Below are 17,414 nucleotides of genomic sequence, written 5' to 3'. Positions count from 1 at the left end.
GTCTCTCAATGCCAAGACACCTTTGGACGGATTCCCGATGCTCCAAGTGCACGAGATCCTAGAGTCTTTGCATGGAGCTGCGGTATTCAGTACTTTAGACCTAAAGAGTGGATATTGGCAGGTGGAGGTAGAGGAAGAAAGTATACCAAAAACAGCTTTTGTGACCAAAGAACATCATTATGAATTTGTACGTCTACCTTTTGGCTTAAAAAATTCTGCAGCCACTTTTCAAAGGCTCATGACCAGAGTTCTACAGGATGTAATTGGAAAAATCTGTTTTGTTTATATAGATGACATTGTAGTATACTCTGGTAACTCCCAACAACATTTTCATGATCTGGAAAGAGTATTCAGTAAGTTAAAGGAAGCTGGTTTAACACTAAACCTCAAAAAGTGTCAGTTACTGAGACATTCTTTAACATTCTTGGGGCATGTCATCTCTAAGGAAGGCATCCGAACTGACCCTGCAAAAATAGAAGCCATACAGCACTACCCGGTTCCCAGAACTCTAAAGGAGGTCCAGCGTTTCCTAGGATTCACTGGATGGTACCATAAGTTTATACCTCACTTTGCTGAGCGTGCAGCACCACTCCATGCCTTAAAAAGGAAAGGGGCTACCTGGGAATGGACATGCCAGTGCCAAAATGCTTTTGAGGATCTGAGGAAGGCGTTGCAGGAGTCCCCGGTTCTTGTATCTCCCGATTTTAACAAGCCTTTTAAGGTGCAGACTGATGCAAGTGAGATCGGGTTAGGAGCTGTCTTAACGCAGGAAGACGAAGAAGGGGAACATGTTATTGCCTACGCCTCTCGGCTACTGCAAAAAGCTGAAAGGGCGTACTCTGTGACTGAAAAAGAATGCCTGGGAGTAGTGTGGGCAGTAGAGAAATGGAGAAGGTATTTGGAGGGTCAAAAATTTAATATCATCACAGATCACTCTGCTCTAACTTGGGTTTTTAATCACCCTAAGCCGTCCTCACGCATCACTAGATGGGCCATCCGCCTCCAGGGTTTCGAGTTCGTAGTGGGGTACCGGAAGGGCCAATGTCATGTCGTACCTGACTCTCTCTCACGAAGCCTCAGCAATAACTCCCCGGGTACTCTTGTGGTATGTCGAGCCAACAATGATAGCAACCTGCCTGTTAGCTGGGAGGAGGTTGGTAAAAGCCAAAAAGAGGATCAGGATCTTCAACCTTTATGGAAAGAAGCAAGAATACCCCCATCTGATGCAAACCGCATTCACTATACTGTTTGCAATGATTACCTATTCCGGAGTGTACCTAATGATCAACAAGGTCACACTCTACAACTAGTCATTCCTACAAACCTGCGACCTGCTTTCCTGAAGTTTGCCCATGATAACCCTCTAGCTGGTCATCTGGGCCAAATGAAGACCTTACGCCGTTTATTGAATGGGGCATATTGGCCAGAAATACGGCGAGATGTTTGGTCATATTGTAAGCAATGTCTAACTTGTCAACAGTACAAACCTAGTATTTCAAAGTTGTCAGGTCATTTACAATCCACCCCAGTCAAGGAACCAGGTTACATGCTGGGTGTAGACTTGATGGGACCTTTTCCAAAAAGTGTGAAGTCCAATGAATATCTTCTGGTGGTGGTCGACTATTGCAGCAAGTGGGTTGAGCTGTTTCCTCTTAGGACTGCCAGGGCCGAAGCAATAGCCAGTATTATGACAAGGGAAGTATTCACTCGCTGGGGAACCCCAGTATATCTTGTTTCTGATAGGGGGCCACAATTCACGTCACATCTAATAAATGCAACTTGTAAACAGTGGGGGGTCATACAGAAGCTAACTACGGCTTATCATCCTCAGACCAACCTCACCGAGCGTATAAATAAGACCCTTAAAACCATGATAGCCTCATATGTCAAAGATAACCATAAGACATGGGATCGCTGGCTCCCCGAGTTTCGATTTGCAATAAATTCAGCGTGGCAGGAAACCACCGGTTATACCCCAGCTGAGATCGCACTAGGGCGTAAGCTGAAAGGACCTTTAGAGCGACTGGCGCAACATCCTCCAGAACCTGGGCATGTGGCATATAACGTGATGGAGCGACAACAGGCTTTGTTTGACAAAGTGAGGGAAAGAGTGGCTAGTGCTCAACAACGCCAGGAGAAATATTACAACTTGCGCAGAAAACATGAAGTCCTGCAAGAGGGGGATCTGGTGTGGATCCGGACTCATCCTTTGTCCCGTGCAGGTGATGCAGTCATGGCAAAGTTGGCTCCAAAGTGGCGAGGTCCAGCCAAGGTACTAAAACGACTTAACAAAGTCAATTACCAGGTAGAATTGATTGGGGCTCGGAATCAGGTAGACACTTACCATATAGAAAACCTAAAGAAATATTTGGGTGAAGTTAAACCTTCTTGGTCTGGGGGGAGGGGTATGTAACAGAATAGACTCTGTCACAGTAGTAGGCCCTACCTTAGCTTATGAAAGGTTGCAAAGCCTCTCCAAGCCTATAGGGGGCATAGAGGTTTCTATTTCTCTGCTGTACCTAAAGAGAGAAGGAGTAATGGGCAGGGGGGATCAATTGTTTGGTGAGGCCTTCACAAATGTGGCAATGTTTGAGGTGAAGTTTTGTTCCTAAAAGAACTTTTAAACAATCAAGAATTTGTGATTAAAAAGCAGGAGGCCTAGCCTTATAGCCTGTTGATACACCCTTTTGAGGAGCTAGTAAGCTCATCTACTCATAGTAAGTGTATATATTTATACAATGTATTAATCTGTTATGGTTTAAGCAGTGTGGTAAATAGTCACAATGGTGTTGGGGTATCTGTAATGTTTATATAACTACATAAGGTGTTTATGAATGGTTGAAGCTTAATTAATGTTATATTTTTTATTTATAGAGGGTTTTTTTCATGTGCATCTGTGTGTGGTCACCTTGATGATTTCGACCATCAGCTCCTGTTCTGTGAGTCCGATTGGATACATTTTCTAATCTACTGGTTTCATGGCGTATGGACTTTTATTCCAATTATTCATACGGAATAGGAGGACTTCAGTCAGTACCCAGTCGGGAAATATGCCAATATAGACTATACATAATTCAAAGTGGTGGATGTATGAAATGATTTTCTGAGTGTACAGTTATTTGTTGTTGTTTTTTCTATGAAGGTTATGAGAGATGATGGAGCAAATAAATCAATTTAAATGACTTGATCAGAGAGTCCTGACCCTTGAAAACTGCAATTTTTGTTGTAGTTCTGTTAACCTGGTTGCTTAAAGAAGAAAATTAGGACCAGTGTTACAAAATTTTCCCCCTAAAATCTTTATTGGTCCTTCACTTACCTCCAATCCTCCCACCGAATCTTTCCTATCCTTCACTGTCCCAAAATATTTTATCTTAGATTTTTCCCTATTCAATTTCGCCCCAGACCCCACTCCGAATCTTTCCACTATGTCTAATGTTTTCTCTATGTCCCTATCCGTTCTACCTAAAATTGTCATGTCGTCTGCGTATTGTGTCACCTTCACTCTATACCCACCTGCTCCCGGCAGCAAAACCCCTACTATCTCCCTGTCCTTTCTAATCTTTTCTGCCAGCGGCTCCATATACATTATAAAGAGGAGTGGCGATAGTGGACACCCCTGTAATATACCTCCCGCTGTCTCAAAACTCCTCCCTAGATACCCGTTCAAACTTACTCTGCTGTACGTTCTCCTGTACATTGTTTTGACCCAGCCAATCAGTTTTACTCCCATCCCCATCTTTTCCATTACCCTATACAAAAATTCCCTATCCACCCTGTCGAACGCCTTTGATTGGTCTAAGCTCGCCAACATCAATGGCAGCTTTCGGTCTCCTGACCACGCCACCACATCTCTGATCAGCTGTAGGTTCCACCTCGTGCTTCTACCCTCTATTCCACATGTCTGATCGACGTGGATGACATGTGGCAGTGCCTTCCGTAACCTTTTTGCCAGTATTTTTGCCATTATTTTGCTGTCTACACCCAGCATTGATAATGGCCTGTAGTTGTCTAAATTTTCCTTTTCCCCCTTTTTATAAATTGGTGTCACTACCCCTGTCGCCATTGTTCCCTTCATTTCCCCTTCCTCCAATATTGTGTTAAACACCTCGGTTAAATCCCTGCTTAACACTTCATTAAACCTCTTATAAAACTCTCCCGATATCCCATCTATCCCTGGTACCTTACCCTTTTTCAGGCTTTTTATTGCCTCTTTCACTTCCTCCTCCCTTATGCTTTTATTTATTTCTTGCTTTATATCGTTAGGCACCTCCTTTTCTAGTTCTTTTATAAATTCATCTCCTACTTCTACCTCTACTTGCCTCTCCCTAAAATATCTTCTATAATACTCTGTCCCTACCTGCAACATCTCCTCATTTTGTACTTTTAGCTGTCCCTCCACATCCCTTATTCCCTCTATCCCTCTCTCTTCTCTTCTTTCTCTAGCTTTCCCTATCCAATATGTATCTACTCTTTCCCCTCTCTCCCTAAACTCCTGTCCTGCTGTTAACATGTACTTCTCTGCTCTTCCCTCATATATCTTCCTTATCTGTCCCTGTACTATTTCTACTCTATCCTTGTCCACCTCCTTCCCCTCGTTCTCTTTCTCCTTTTCCTTTGCTAGTTCCCCCCACATTCTCCTTAAATCCCCCTTCTCCTCCTTTATCCTCTCCCTACTCTTCCACTGTCCCCATTGCTTTATCCTTTTCTTTGCTATCTCCCACCACTCTATAATTCCCTCGCATAGTCCTTTTAAACCCCTAACCCCTTCCCAAAACACTCTAAATTCCTCTTCTATCCCCTCTTTCTCCAATATTTTTACATTTAATTTCCAGTATCCTGTCCCGTATTTTCTTCCCCCCACTTTTACCTCAGCCATCACCAGGTCATGGTCTGAGAAGTTGACGCTTTTTGTTTCCCCTGCCACCACTTCCATACTCCTACTCACGAATATCCCGTCTAACCTACTTTCGTCCCCCCTTGTATTCCTCCATGTCGGTCTTTCCATTCCCCTTCCTACCTCCCTCCCTATGTCCACTAGCTTATGTGTTTTTATTATATCTTCCATTATTCCTGCTGCTTCATCTCTTCCTCCCGCCAAATTGATATTAAAGTCCCCCCCCATAACCAGAAAATTATTTGTTGCACATAACAACTTAACATCTTCATAAAAAACCCTTTTGTCTTTTATGTTCTGTGGTCCATATATATTTAATACCCTTAACTTTACTCCCCCCCAACTTAAATCCACTCCAACCATCCTCCCCACTTCACCACCTATAATTAGTTTTACTTTCATACCCCATCCCTTAAACAAAATCCCAACTCCACTTGAGTGTACCCCCCCTATGGACCACACTGATTTTCCCCCTCGCCAGTCCCTTTGGAACGCTTTAACATCCTCCGAATCCTTCAGGTGCGCCTCCTGAATAAAACAAATGTCCAAACTTAAATCTTCTAAAAAACTGAAAACCATTTTTCTTTTCTTTGTATTTTTCAATCCTCGCGCATTAAAGGTCCCTATTTTCAATTTCCTTTCCATTTGATTAATTTAATTAAAATAATAATCCTCCCTAAAACCACAGTCCCTATTTGGTCGGTTTTGTAACTAAATGATAATACATTTAAACAATCTGCCAACCCCATCCCCATTAATAAATCAAAAGTCTCTTCTTTTACGCTCCATATCTCAGTTTTCCTTTTTACTCTTTTACATATGCTCATTTTGGTCCTTTTATTTTCTCCCTAGTCCTTCTCTGTAGCAGCATTTCCTCCTCTCCTTGATCCTTCTCGCTTTCAGATTCGCTCATTGTCCTCATCTCCTCTTCTCGACTTGTTTCAATCTCCTCTCTCACCTCCAATTTTGTTCTTTTCTTCTCTCTCCCTTCCTCTGTTGCCTCCTTTGGTCGTGTTTGCTTGCTATTAGCATGCTTGCTCTCTTTCTCCTCCCCTTTTTCCTGTTGTTGTTCCAGTTCCTGCATCTCCATTGCCATAGCCCAGTCCGGGCTTTCTCTTTGTAGAGTCTCTTCTAGCCCTTCCAGTGCCGCCTCTAACCCTGTTGGTGTCCAGAAAATCTGTTCCTCACTTGAGCTTAAGTTTTCCTGGGTTCCCTCTATTCCGTTTGTTTCTTTCTCTGGTCCTCTTTCTCCTTTTTTCTTTGTTCTCATGGATTCCCGCTCTTTTTCACCTCCTTCTCCAGTTTCTTTTCGGCTGTCTGTCTCCTCCACCGTCTCCTCCCCCACCTGGTCTGCTGTCTCTGCTTCTTTGTTCTTTCTCTCCTGCATTTTTCCCGCCTTTTCCGGCTCCTCGTGTTCAGTCTCTCTCCTGAACCCCATTTCCTCAAAGTCCTCTGCAAATAAACTTGCAAAAAGTCCTCTTCGCGCTGGGCATCGTCTGTAAAGATGTTCCTCGCTTCCACATATGCTGCATGTCTTGGGAGCTCCACATTCTTGTGTCTTGTGATCCTCCCCTCCACATGTACGACATCTCTGGCCTTCACAGTTTTCTTTTGTGTGTCCTAAGGCTCCACACCTTCTGCAGTACTGTGGCTGGCCTGGGTAGTACAAAAACCCGCGATGTGGCCCAATTGCGAAGCTACCTGGGGGATGCACCAAACCTCCCGTGGTCGTTGGATCCACCTTTAGCTTCACCATAAACCTTCTCTTCCCGTTCCAAATACCAAACCGCCCACGTACCTTCTCTCCTGGTGACACAGTGTTGCAATACCTGGAGAGGAAAGCCCTGATGTCTTCATCCGGCACAAAAGGGTTGTACATGTGTACCGTCACTGGTATCTCCTCCATTGCAAACAGCGGCACCAGGCGTATGTCTCTCAGGTCCTCGTCCTCCATCCTCCTTGAACAGAGGTCAAAGAACGTTGTGCAGTCTTTAAAAGAAACAAAAGTAATGTCCAAAAAGCCAGCTGTCGAGAAGTCTTGTAGGCAATAAATCTGTGATGCCGTAACTGCACATCGGGTTCTAAGCAAGTCTTGTACGATCCAGTCCCATCCGAATCTCCTCCTTCTTTCCTCAGTCGCCTCCCTGCAGATTTCGATCCTTACGCTATGTTTAAGCCGCGCCAACCTGGCCGGCCGTCTGTCACCTTCTCTCTGCATGATAAGAACAGATACTACACTTGATCTTAGCCAAAAGGCCGAGAAGCGATAACCTGAAATAGGCGCCGGGCCACGGGCCCTACCTTTTGAGGGTCCGGACTAGTGGACGGCGCTGACCGGCCGCCTTCACGCCCACACACCTTCTGTCATTCCACCAGCAAAAGAGCAGCTTTGCAAAGACAAAGCCTTCAAAAAATAAGTTGAACTTGTCAACGTTCCTCTCCACGGAAATCTTTAGTAAAAGGCGAAAGATTTGTACGTGAATGAAGAGAAACTCCAGCCCTGCTCGCCGGTCGCCCGGGCCTCCGTAGGCCACCGGCCGCTCAAGGAAGAGGGCTCGAGGTAGAGCGACGAAAACCTGCAGCAAAAGCGCCCTTGGGTCGTCGGGTGGGTGACGAAGCAGCACAGCCTTTGCCTGGAGAAACACAGGGAGGGGGAAAATTAAGTCTTTCGCCTTTTTTTTTTTTTTTTTTTTTTAAAGTAAAATGGAGGGAAAATGAAAAAGCGGGAAAAGGGGGACTCCCTAGCGCAAAAGGACCGAGGAAACCCCGGGCCGTACCCCTAATCCCAACAGCTTTCCAGCAGGGGCCAGTCACCAGCATTCGTCAATTACTCTTTCGTTTGACCGTTTATGAGGGTGCACCGTGCCAGGAGGCAATGCAATACCTGGTCGATGCGTGGAGTGGACGGAGCAAGCCCCTCTTCCGACTCCCAGGCCTAAAAATCCATTTAATATATGGTCCTCGGGTAGAGGACGTATCAGATATTAAACTGATAAGAACAGATTTTTTTCCTTCGAAAAAGTTTTTATTGTCACCATTTTACATTTTAAAACATTTTTCTCTCACAATTTTAAAACACATCTTCACATAAAAAAACAATAAAACATACTTTAAACATTTTCTTAAAAGCTTTTGTTTGCGTAAAAAGTCAGTGCAGATAAAAGAACATTAAAAAGCTTCTTTCAGTATGTTAAAAGTTCATCTTGTTTTTAAAAGTGAAGAGTAATATCAGTTTAAAATGTCCGAAAAAAGTCCAATAAAAAGTCCAGGTAAAAAAACGCAAGTAAAACACGCTCCTTTGTGCAGAACCGGGGTGAGTCCTCGTCCTCCTTGCACCACCCCGCTCCTCCGTTGAATCCGGTATTACGTTCTGCAGCTCAGCGGAGATCCTCACCCTGTGCCCGATGCTCCGTCCTTCTCGTGTTCAGTTGGCGGTGCATTGACGGGAGCCATCGCCCGTGGTGGTCTGGACCCCCCTGCGTGTGACCCCAGCCCCCTCCTCCGATTGGCGATGCGCAGCGCCTCCTGCCGCGACGATGTTGCCAGCCGCTCCAACGCGTGCAGGGGCACTGTCACTCGCTTCCCCACCAACAGGTCGCGGGAGGTCCACAAGGCGGCTGTCACGCTGGTAAGGGTGAGCCAGAGCGTGCTGAACTCCGCGGCTGGCAATTCCCAGAGCACATGCCGCACGGTTTCTGGCTCGCCACACCCAAACCGTGGGCACGTGGGATTCGTTGCCATCCCCCGGGAGTGCATCACGGCCCTGGCCGGGAGGATCTCATGAGCCGCCATCCACAACAGATCTTTGTGCTTGTTCGGGAGGGCGGGGTGGGCCACGTTCCTCCACACTTGTCTGGCCTCACTCAGACTGAGGCCTGGGACAGGACTCACTTTTTCCCGGTCCTGCACAAAGGAGACGATAAAACGTGCATTAGATAAAATGGTGACATCTACGTTTTCTAAAACATATTTCTTTAAAAACTTTCTGATAAAACCGTATTCTTTTGGTAAGTTAAAAGCAACTGGAGTTCTTAAATCAGGAGTTAAAATATGCAGGGTCCTCAGGTACGACCCCATCCAGAATTTCACCATGGTTGCCGTCTTGTTCTCTCTGGATGGGGTCGTCGCATATGCCATGTGCAGGGCGACAAATTTGCTAGTTAAAAACAGGTGGGGGTCTGGGAGCCCCTTCCCTCCATTCTCTGGTCGTTTCTTCACTATCTCTCTTCTTAATCGCTCCCACTTGGACCCCCACAGGAAATAAAACATCGCCCTCTCCATCTGTAAAATAAAATGTCTGGGGGGACTAAAAACAGAACACAGTAATAAAACCAGAGGTAAAATCATAGATTTGATTATTAAAATCTTCCCCTCAATGGTCAGTCGTCGTAGTCTCCACAACCCCAGTCGTTGTCTAACTTTCCCTATCTTTTCCGTCCAGTTTCCCCGTCCTCCACCCTCTTTGTCAAACTTTATTCCTAAAATCTTTAAATCAGTTTCTTTAAAATCTACGTCCAGGTCTGGTCGTAAGTCACCCCATGGTCCAAAGAGCTGGGCCTCGGACTTGCTCCTATTGAGCTTAGCGCCCGAGGCCCGCCCGTACCAGTCAGTCAAGTCGAGTGCTCTTTGGGCCGATAAAACGTCCGTACATAAAAGGGTAACGTCGTCCATGTATAGTGTACACGTTGCAGTCATTCCACCTGGCAGTCTTAGTCCTGTGATCCATTGGTCCCTTCTCAAGATCTGTGCCAACGGTTCGATGCAAGCAACGAACAGGAGCGGGGATAACGGACACCCCTGGCGAACGCCAGAGCGAATATTGATCGCTTTTGTGAGGTGCCCATTTACCAGAATTTTGCTGTGGATATCGTTGTACAGCAATCCCACCCATTTTATAAACCTCCCTGGGAAGCCCATTTTTTGCAGTACCTGGAACAGGTACTGGTGCGAGACCCGATCAAAAGCTTTCTCAAAGTCTAAATTTAGAACTAACAGCCTAATGTTTCTGTCTCTCGCAAAACAGATGGCGTCTCGGACCAGCACTAGGCTGTCCGTGATCCTCCTCCCGGGCACGGCACAGGCTTGATCCGGGTGGATCAGGTCCTCTAAAACAGTCGACATTCGACTCGATAAAAGCTTGCTAAAAAGTTTACAATCAAAATTTAAAAGCGTTATAGGTCTCCAGTTCCTAATGTCAGTCTTGTCTCCTTTTTTGTACAACAGAGAAACTATCCCTATCCTAAAACTGTCCGGGAGTCTATCCAGTCCTTGAAGTTCGTTGAAAACAGTCAGTAAATCATGTGCTAAAATATCCCAGAAGGTTTTATAAAATTCTAAAGGGAGCCCATCTCCACCTGGGGACTTCCCTTGTTTAAAACCTTTAAAACATTTCTGCATTTCTAAACTGTTAAAATCCCGGGATAAAAGCACATTTTCATTGTCAATTCTTTTGTCTAAAAACTGTAAAACCTCTTCAAGTGTGTCTTTGTGCACTGTTTTTTCTTCATAAAGATTTTCATAAAAATTTTCAATCACTTCTAACATTTTCTTTGTATTGTTTAAAACATCTCCTCCTTCATTTAAAATGGTGATTGCTCTTTCTTTTTCTGTTATTTTCTTAAAAAAATACCTTGTGCACTTTTCTCCTTCTTCTATGTCTTGCTCCCGACTTCTTAAAATAATTCCTTTAGTTTTAATATTATTTAAAACTGACATTTCATTTTTGACCTCTTTAATTTCGTCGCTAAAATCACAACCAGCATTTAAAAGGTTAAAATATCTCTGTAGTCGTTTTTGCAGCCCCATCATGCGTCTCTTCTCCCTTTGTTTTTTTTCCTTACCTCTCTTTTTAAAAAAACGTCTCGTCCTGTCTTTTACCATCTCCCACCACTGTGCACGTGTATCGTACAAGTCTTGGAGGGTCTGCCAGAGGCCGAACCGTTCCCTGTACTCCCTGATGATCTCCTCGTCTTCTAACAGGGAACAGTTCAGCCTCCACAGCCCTCCGCCTATCGTCACACCTGTGGGGAGTGAAAGGGTGCAAGACAGCATGCAGTGATCTGTAAAGAAAAGGGGGGTTAATCTAGCATCGGTGGGTGGGCAGCCCCTTGTAAAAACGTAATCTATCCTCGAGGCTCTGGTGCCGTCACCACTGAACCAGGTGAAGCCCTTCTCATTTTGATGCAGGGTTTTAAAACAGTCCACTAATTTAAAATCTCTGATTAAAGCCTGCAATAAAACCGATGATTTATCTACTTTAAAATCTTCCCCTGCCCCTTTCCTGTCTGCTCTAGATAAAACACAATTAAAATCCCCTCCCAACACTAAAGGAACCCTCCCCAGCATGTGGGGCTGCAGGTCCTCTAAAAGATCGTGCCTGTCATTTTTATAATTAAAACCATACACATTAAGAATGTTAAAATCCCTTCCTAAAAACGTCAGATTTGCTAAAAGCGCCCGTCCGTCTCTCACCACTGTGCTGCCCTTCACCAAGATATTGGGATTTTTTATTAAAATGGCAACGCCGTCGGCCCGGCTGTAGTGCGAGCCGCTCCAGAGAGAGGGACCCGCAGCCCAACGCTGCTCCCAATCTCTATATGATTTCAAGAACGGCAAAGCACACTCTTGCAGTAAAAACACATCTGACTTTACGTCATTTAAAAGGGACAGAACACTCTGTGCTCTCAACGGCGCTCTCACGCTTCTCACATTGATGGTGGAGATCGTAAGAGACATGAGCACTATAGGTTAAAAACAGGCGTGATCTTTAAAACCCGAACATTAAAACCACAGAGATGCGGTTAAAAGCCGGTTAAAATCACCCTATTTCTTGTGACACCTGCTCCTCCTTGATCTTCATTAAATTGAAGTGTGAGGGGTCACAGGTGTCCCGCGCGTCCCGGCATGCTGAGCACTGCTCTAACATGCTTTTCGGCGTGGATGATTTCAGCTGGAGGCGCAGAAAGGATACCTCATTTGGGGATCCACCGGGCCACAGCCGGTTCAGGTCCTCCGATGAGGAGCTACCTGACCGCTCTGTGGCCCGCTGTTTCTTCTCCGCCAGGTCCGGCAGAGGAGATCCCGCAGGTCTCTTTGGCACCTGAGCGCTAGGGCGCGAGAGAGTCAACTCCCCCACTCCACTAGCCGTCACGCTCACCTCCGGCACCGTCTCCATAGAGGAAGGGGTTGAGTCTTCCTCTACATTATCATTATCATTATCATTATCATTATCATCATCATCATCATTGTTCTCTTGCTGTTGCTCAGAGGGAGGGACCTCCGTTACCTGTTCCGACCCTGCCTGGCCATTTGCTCCGCCTTCCAATTCTTGGCCCACTCCTGAGACTGGCTGGGGATTTGAATTTCCCGCCAAAATCTCAGGGCCTGCCTCCTTTTCTTTGTCTCCCTGGGCCTGTGTTTGGGCAGCCATGTTGTTACTTTTCAGTTTGTTGGCAAATGATTTTGGGCAATCCCTGAAGAGATGGTTAGAGTCACCACAGAGATTGCACCTCCTGCCATTGGGACACTGCTCGTACGTGTGCCCAACTTCTCTACACTTTCCACAAACTGTCTCTTGGCATGCTTCAGCTAAATGCCCAAACTTGCCGCATTTGCGACAGAGCTTGGGCATACCCTGATAGAAAATGTAGCCACGGTTCTGTCCCAGCACTATCATGGAAGGCAAATGACTCAGGCCAAGGTAACCGTTTGGATCTTCCCATTGTTTAATTGGGATTCTCCAAGTACAGTTCCATATGCCGTCTTCGTCAACTACCCTTATAGGCTGTCCTGTAACCATGCAATATCTTTTTAGCCAGGTGCAAATGTCCTCTCCCGTCACAGTTTCATTAAACATTCTGACAAACACCATCCTCCTTGAATTGTCAGAAAGTTTATCCACAGTGAACATGGAGAACTGGCTCTTAGCATCCTCGAAACGTTGCCAAAAACATCTAAGCAGAATAGCGGTACAAAAACTCACATCAAAGCCTTTGTTGCCAGGCAGGGTCAAAATACAGTTTATTTCGGTAGGTTTAAAGTTTAAGGTTTTTTGGATCAGCTTCCTGGAGAAATCCAGTCTGGACATCTCCAGGAGCTTACCATCCACCTCCTTAAATATGAAGCGCACGCTGTGGTGCCTCCGCACGCCGGCACGAGCAGCCGACATGCTTGGAGGCACCAACAGCCAAACCAGCAACTAAAAACACTAAAACAATAAATAGTAAAAGCAAAGCTAAATGAGCTAAAATAGGAAAAAGAAATTGCACTTACCTGTTGGGATGGTTTCTTTTCTCACCAAAGGCTTGGTGGAACTGGAACACCTAAAGTAGAGAGAAATGTAACCACTGGAGTCCTGTAGCTAGAGGGAATTAAAGCCTACTACCCAAGACTCAATACCCAACAATAGAACGAGTGCAATATCTCCTAAGTGCTTATGACCAGTACCACAACGGTAAAAGTCGTGTAACACTCAGGAGTCGATCGCTGTCTCACCCTCTTGATCTTAGCCAAAAGGCCGAGAAGCGATAACCTGAAATAGGCGCCGGGCCACGGGCCCTACCTTTTGAGGGTCCGGACTAGTGGACGGCGCTGACCGGCCGCCTTCACGCCCACACACCTTCTGTCATTCCACCAGCAAAAGAGCAGCTTTGCAAAGACAAAGCCTTCAAAAAATAAGTTGAACTTGTCAACGTTCCTCTCCACGGAAATCTTTAGTAAAAGGCGAAAGATTTGTACGTGAATGAAGAGAAACTCCAGCCCTGCTCGCCGGTCGCCCGGGCCTCCGTAGGCCACCGGCCGCTCAAGGAAGAGGGCTCGAGGTAGAGCGACGAAAACCTGCAGCAAAAGCGCCCTTGGGTCGTCGGGTGGGTGACGAAGCAGCACAGCCTTTGCCTGGAGAAACACAGGGAGGGGGAAAATTAAGTCTTTCGCCTTTTTTTTTTTTTTTTTTTTTAAGTAAAATGGAGGGAAAATGAAAAAGCGGGAAAAGGGGGACTCCCTAGCGCAAAAGGACCGAGGAAACCCCGGGCCGTACCCCTAATCCCAACAGCTTTCCAGCAGGGGCCAGTCACCAGCATTCGTCAATTACTCTTTCGTTTGACCGTTTATGAGGGTGCACCGTGCCAGGAGGCAATGCAATACCTGGTCGATGCGTGGAGTGGACGGAGCAAGCCCCTCTTCCGACTCCCAGGCCTAAAAATCCATTTAATATATGGTCCTCGGGTAGAGGACATATCAGATATTAAACTGATAAGAACAGATACTACACTTGATCTTAGCCAAAAGGCCGAGAAGCGATAACCTGAAATAGGCGCCGGGCCACGGGCCCTACCTTTTGAGGGTCCGGACTAGTGGACGGCGCTGACCGGCCGCCTTCACGCCCACACACCTTCTGTCATTCCACCAGCAAAAGAGCAGCTTTGCAAAGACAAAGCCTTCAAAAAATAAGTTGAACTTGTCAACGTTCCTCTCCACGGAAATCTTTAGTAAAAGGTGAAAGATTTGTACGTGAATGAAGAGAAACTCCAGCCCTGCTCGCCGGTCGCCCGGGCCTCCGTAGGCCACCGGCCGCTCAAGGAAGAGGGCTCGAGGTAGAGCGACGAAAACCTGCAGCAAAAGCGCCCTTGGGTCGTCGGGTGGGTGACGAAGCAGCACAGCCTTTGCCTGGAGAAACACAGGGAGGGGGAAAATTAAGTCTTTCGCCTTTTTTTTTTTTTTTTTTTTTAAGTAAAATGGAGGGAAAATGAAAAAGCGGGAAAAGGGGGACTCCCTAGCGCAAAAGGACCGAGGAAACCCCGGGCCGTACCCCTAATCCCAACAGCTTTCCAGCAGGGGCCAGTCACCAGCATTCGTCAATTACTCTTTCGTTTGACCGTTTATGAGGGTGCACCGTGCCAGGAGGCAATGCAATACCTGGTCGATGCGTGGAGTGGACGGAGCAAGCCCCTCTTCCGACTCCCAGGCCTAAAAATCCATTTAATATATGGTCCTCGGGTAGAGGACGTATCAGATATTAAACTGATAAGAACAGATTTTTTTTTTTTTTTTTTTTTTTTTTTACAAAAGTTTATTTCCACACATTTTCACACAATACAACTATTTACAGAACATTCAGTTTCATTTCTTTCCCACCACCATTATTACTTTCATTTTAATTTTCATGTCTTTTTCATACACATGTCCCATAATCTCCCCCACTTTTCCTTCCCCTTTTCCCATCCCAAGTCCATTTCATCTTCTTTCATTGTTGTCTTTAATTCCCATTCAACTTTCTTCACTATTCCCATCACTCCCTTTCCCTTCCCTCCCTTCACCTCTGCCTGTCTATCCTCCCATATTCCTCTCTTGACCAGGCTTATTGTTAGCCACAACATGAATCTGCTTCTCCCCTTCCCCATTCCTCCTAACCCTTTGTCTACAACCTCCCACGTTACTCTAAACCCTTTTCTTATATTTCCCAACCATGTTCCCATCTTCTGCCATACTTCCCTAGCTACCTTACATTCCCAAAATACGTGTATTATTGATTCCTCCCCTCCACACCCCTCTCTTGGACACACATTTGTCTTGCTGATTCCGTGTCTGTACATGATTTCTTTTACAGGTAATTTCCTATGCACTATTTGCCAGTTTATGTCTTTTAAACTGTTTTCCAGCCCCAGTGGTTGTACTCTGGTCCACACTTTCCCTGCTTCTATTCTTCTGTTACTCTCTCTTGCCCTCCTACTCCTAACTTCCTCATATAATCTTTTGTGGCTTGTACATATATTTCTATCTTTCCCTTCTTTGTTTGTCTTCAGCCACTTGACAGCCTGCCCATAATGCCATGGCAGCTGTTCCGCCCTTGGACCCCTATTGTCCCACTCCATGACACCCCGTGCCTGGTACGCGAAAAATAATTTCAAAAAATACCATCCTGGGTGTTGTCCCTCCTGTGCTAACTCCTGCATTATGCTTGCCACATGAATGCAGTCCAATTTTAATCCTACATCTAAAACCTCTCTCCCCCCTTCCTCTATTTTCCTATACATTATCTCCCTTGCTACGTACTCATACTTTCCACCCCACATAAAACGAAATACTTCCCTTTGTACCCACCTCCTTCCACTCACTGGTAGTGGGTAGATGTATGCCAGGTACATCAGAAAGGGAAGTACCTCTGCTTTAATTACCAGGCTCTTCCCTATATACGACAATTTCCTCCCGGTCCATAGTCCTAGCTTTTGTTTCATCTTTATCAGTCTCTCTCCCCAGTTCAACCCTGCTGCTCCCTGGTTTTCAAATTGTAACAGAATAGACTCTGTCACAGTAGTAGGCCCTACCTTAGCTTATGAAAGGTTGCAAAGCCTCTCCAAGCCTATAGGGGGCATAGAGGTTTCTATTTCTCTGCTGTACCTAAAGAGAGAAGGAGTAATGGGCAGGTGGGATCAATTGTTTGGTGAGGCCTTCACAAATGTGGCAATGTTTGAGGTGAAGTTTTGTTCCTAAAAGAACTTTTAAACAATCAAGAATTTGTGATTAAAAAGCAGGAGGCCTAGCCTTATAGCCTGTTGATACACCCTTTTGAGGAGCTAGTAAGCTCATCTACTCATAGTAAGTGTATATATTTATACAATGTATTAATCTGTTATGGTTTAAGCAGTGTGGTAAATAGTCACAATGGTGTTGGGGTATCTGTAATGTTTATATAACTACATAAGGTGTTTATGAATGGTTGAAGCTTAATTAATGTTATATTTTTTATTTATAGAGGGTTTTTTTCATGTACATCTGTGTGTGGTCACCTTGATGATTTCGACCATCAGCTCCTGTTCTGTGAGTCCGATTGGATACATTTTCTAATCTACTGGTTTCATGGCGTATGGACTTTTATTCCAATTATTCATACGGAATAGGAGGACTTCAGTCAGTACCCAGTCGGGAAATATGCCAATATAGACTATACATAATTCAAAGTGGTGGATGTATGAAATGATTTTCTGAGTGTACAGTTATTTGTTGTTGTTTTTTCTATGAAGGTTATGAGAGATGATGGAGCAAATAAATCAATTTAAATGACTTGATCAGAGAGTCCTGACCCTTGAAAACTGCAATTTTTGTTGTAGTTCTGTTAACCTGGTTGCTTAAAGAAGAAAATTAGGACCAGTGTTACAGTGGCACCCGAACAGGGACTCTGACCAGACTTAGAAGTCTTGTTGTTTGTTTGCTTCATATCTCTCTAAGCCTCATGTATTTTTATAAGTACTGAAAGAAAAGTTTTTTTTACTGTTTTTGTTACGTGCTGTATAAATAAATAAATAAATAAAATAAAATAAAATAGAATAAAATAAAATTAAATAAATAAATAAAATGTCTGTATCAGAGACAGAACAGGATAGATTTCCTGAAGTCAGCTTGAACACTGATTTCACTGCTGGACCTTTTGTCACCCGACGGGATCCAATCCAGGAGGTCATGGACACACTTAGTCAGTTGTACCTAGGTTCCGAAGACGAAAGCAAGACAGCTGAAAGCGATCTGC

The 17,414-nt window shown here is 45.1% G+C and overlaps 5 non-coding genes and 2 pseudogenes across 5 annotated transcripts; all 7 read right to left on the bottom strand.

Moving 5' to 3' along the window:
* Window positions 1-7,040: 7,040 nt before the first annotated feature.
* On the bottom strand, window positions 7,041-7,162 carry LOC134312670 (U2 spliceosomal RNA; annotated as a pseudogene).
* Window positions 7,163-7,279: 117 nt separating this feature from the next.
* On the bottom strand, window positions 7,280-7,394 carry LOC134312864 (U5 spliceosomal RNA). The gene has a single exon (XR_010011779.1). It is a non-coding gene; the product is annotated as a U5 spliceosomal RNA (small nuclear RNA).
* A 350-nt stretch (window positions 7,395-7,744) lies between these two features.
* Window positions 7,745-7,920, bottom strand: LOC134312583 (U2 spliceosomal RNA; annotated as a pseudogene).
* A 5,618-nt stretch (window positions 7,921-13,538) lies between these two features.
* LOC134312863 (U5 spliceosomal RNA) lies at window positions 13,539-13,653 on the bottom strand. Its single transcript, XR_010011778.1, has one exon. It is a non-coding gene; the product is annotated as a U5 spliceosomal RNA (small nuclear RNA).
* Window positions 13,654-14,001: 348 nt separating this feature from the next.
* LOC134313244 (U2 spliceosomal RNA) lies at window positions 14,002-14,192 on the bottom strand. Its single transcript, XR_010012134.1, has one exon. It is a non-coding gene; the product is annotated as a U2 spliceosomal RNA (small nuclear RNA).
* Window positions 14,193-14,309: 117 nt separating this feature from the next.
* LOC134312975 (U5 spliceosomal RNA) lies at window positions 14,310-14,424 on the bottom strand. Its single transcript, XR_010011885.1, has one exon. It is a non-coding gene; the product is annotated as a U5 spliceosomal RNA (small nuclear RNA).
* A 348-nt stretch (window positions 14,425-14,772) lies between these two features.
* Window positions 14,773-14,964, bottom strand: LOC134312605 (U2 spliceosomal RNA). Its single transcript, XR_010011586.1, has one exon. It is a non-coding gene; the product is annotated as a U2 spliceosomal RNA (small nuclear RNA).
* Between the last annotated feature and the right edge of the window lie 2,450 nt (window positions 14,965-17,414).

The sequence above is a fragment of the Trichomycterus rosablanca genome, chromosome 4 (genome assembly GCF_030014385.1).
Source record: "Trichomycterus rosablanca isolate fTriRos1 chromosome 4, fTriRos1.hap1, whole genome shotgun sequence".
Classification (NCBI taxonomy): Eukaryota; Metazoa; Chordata; class Actinopteri; order Siluriformes; family Trichomycteridae; genus Trichomycterus; species Trichomycterus rosablanca.
This window is presented reverse-complemented; position numbering and strand designations above follow the sequence as displayed.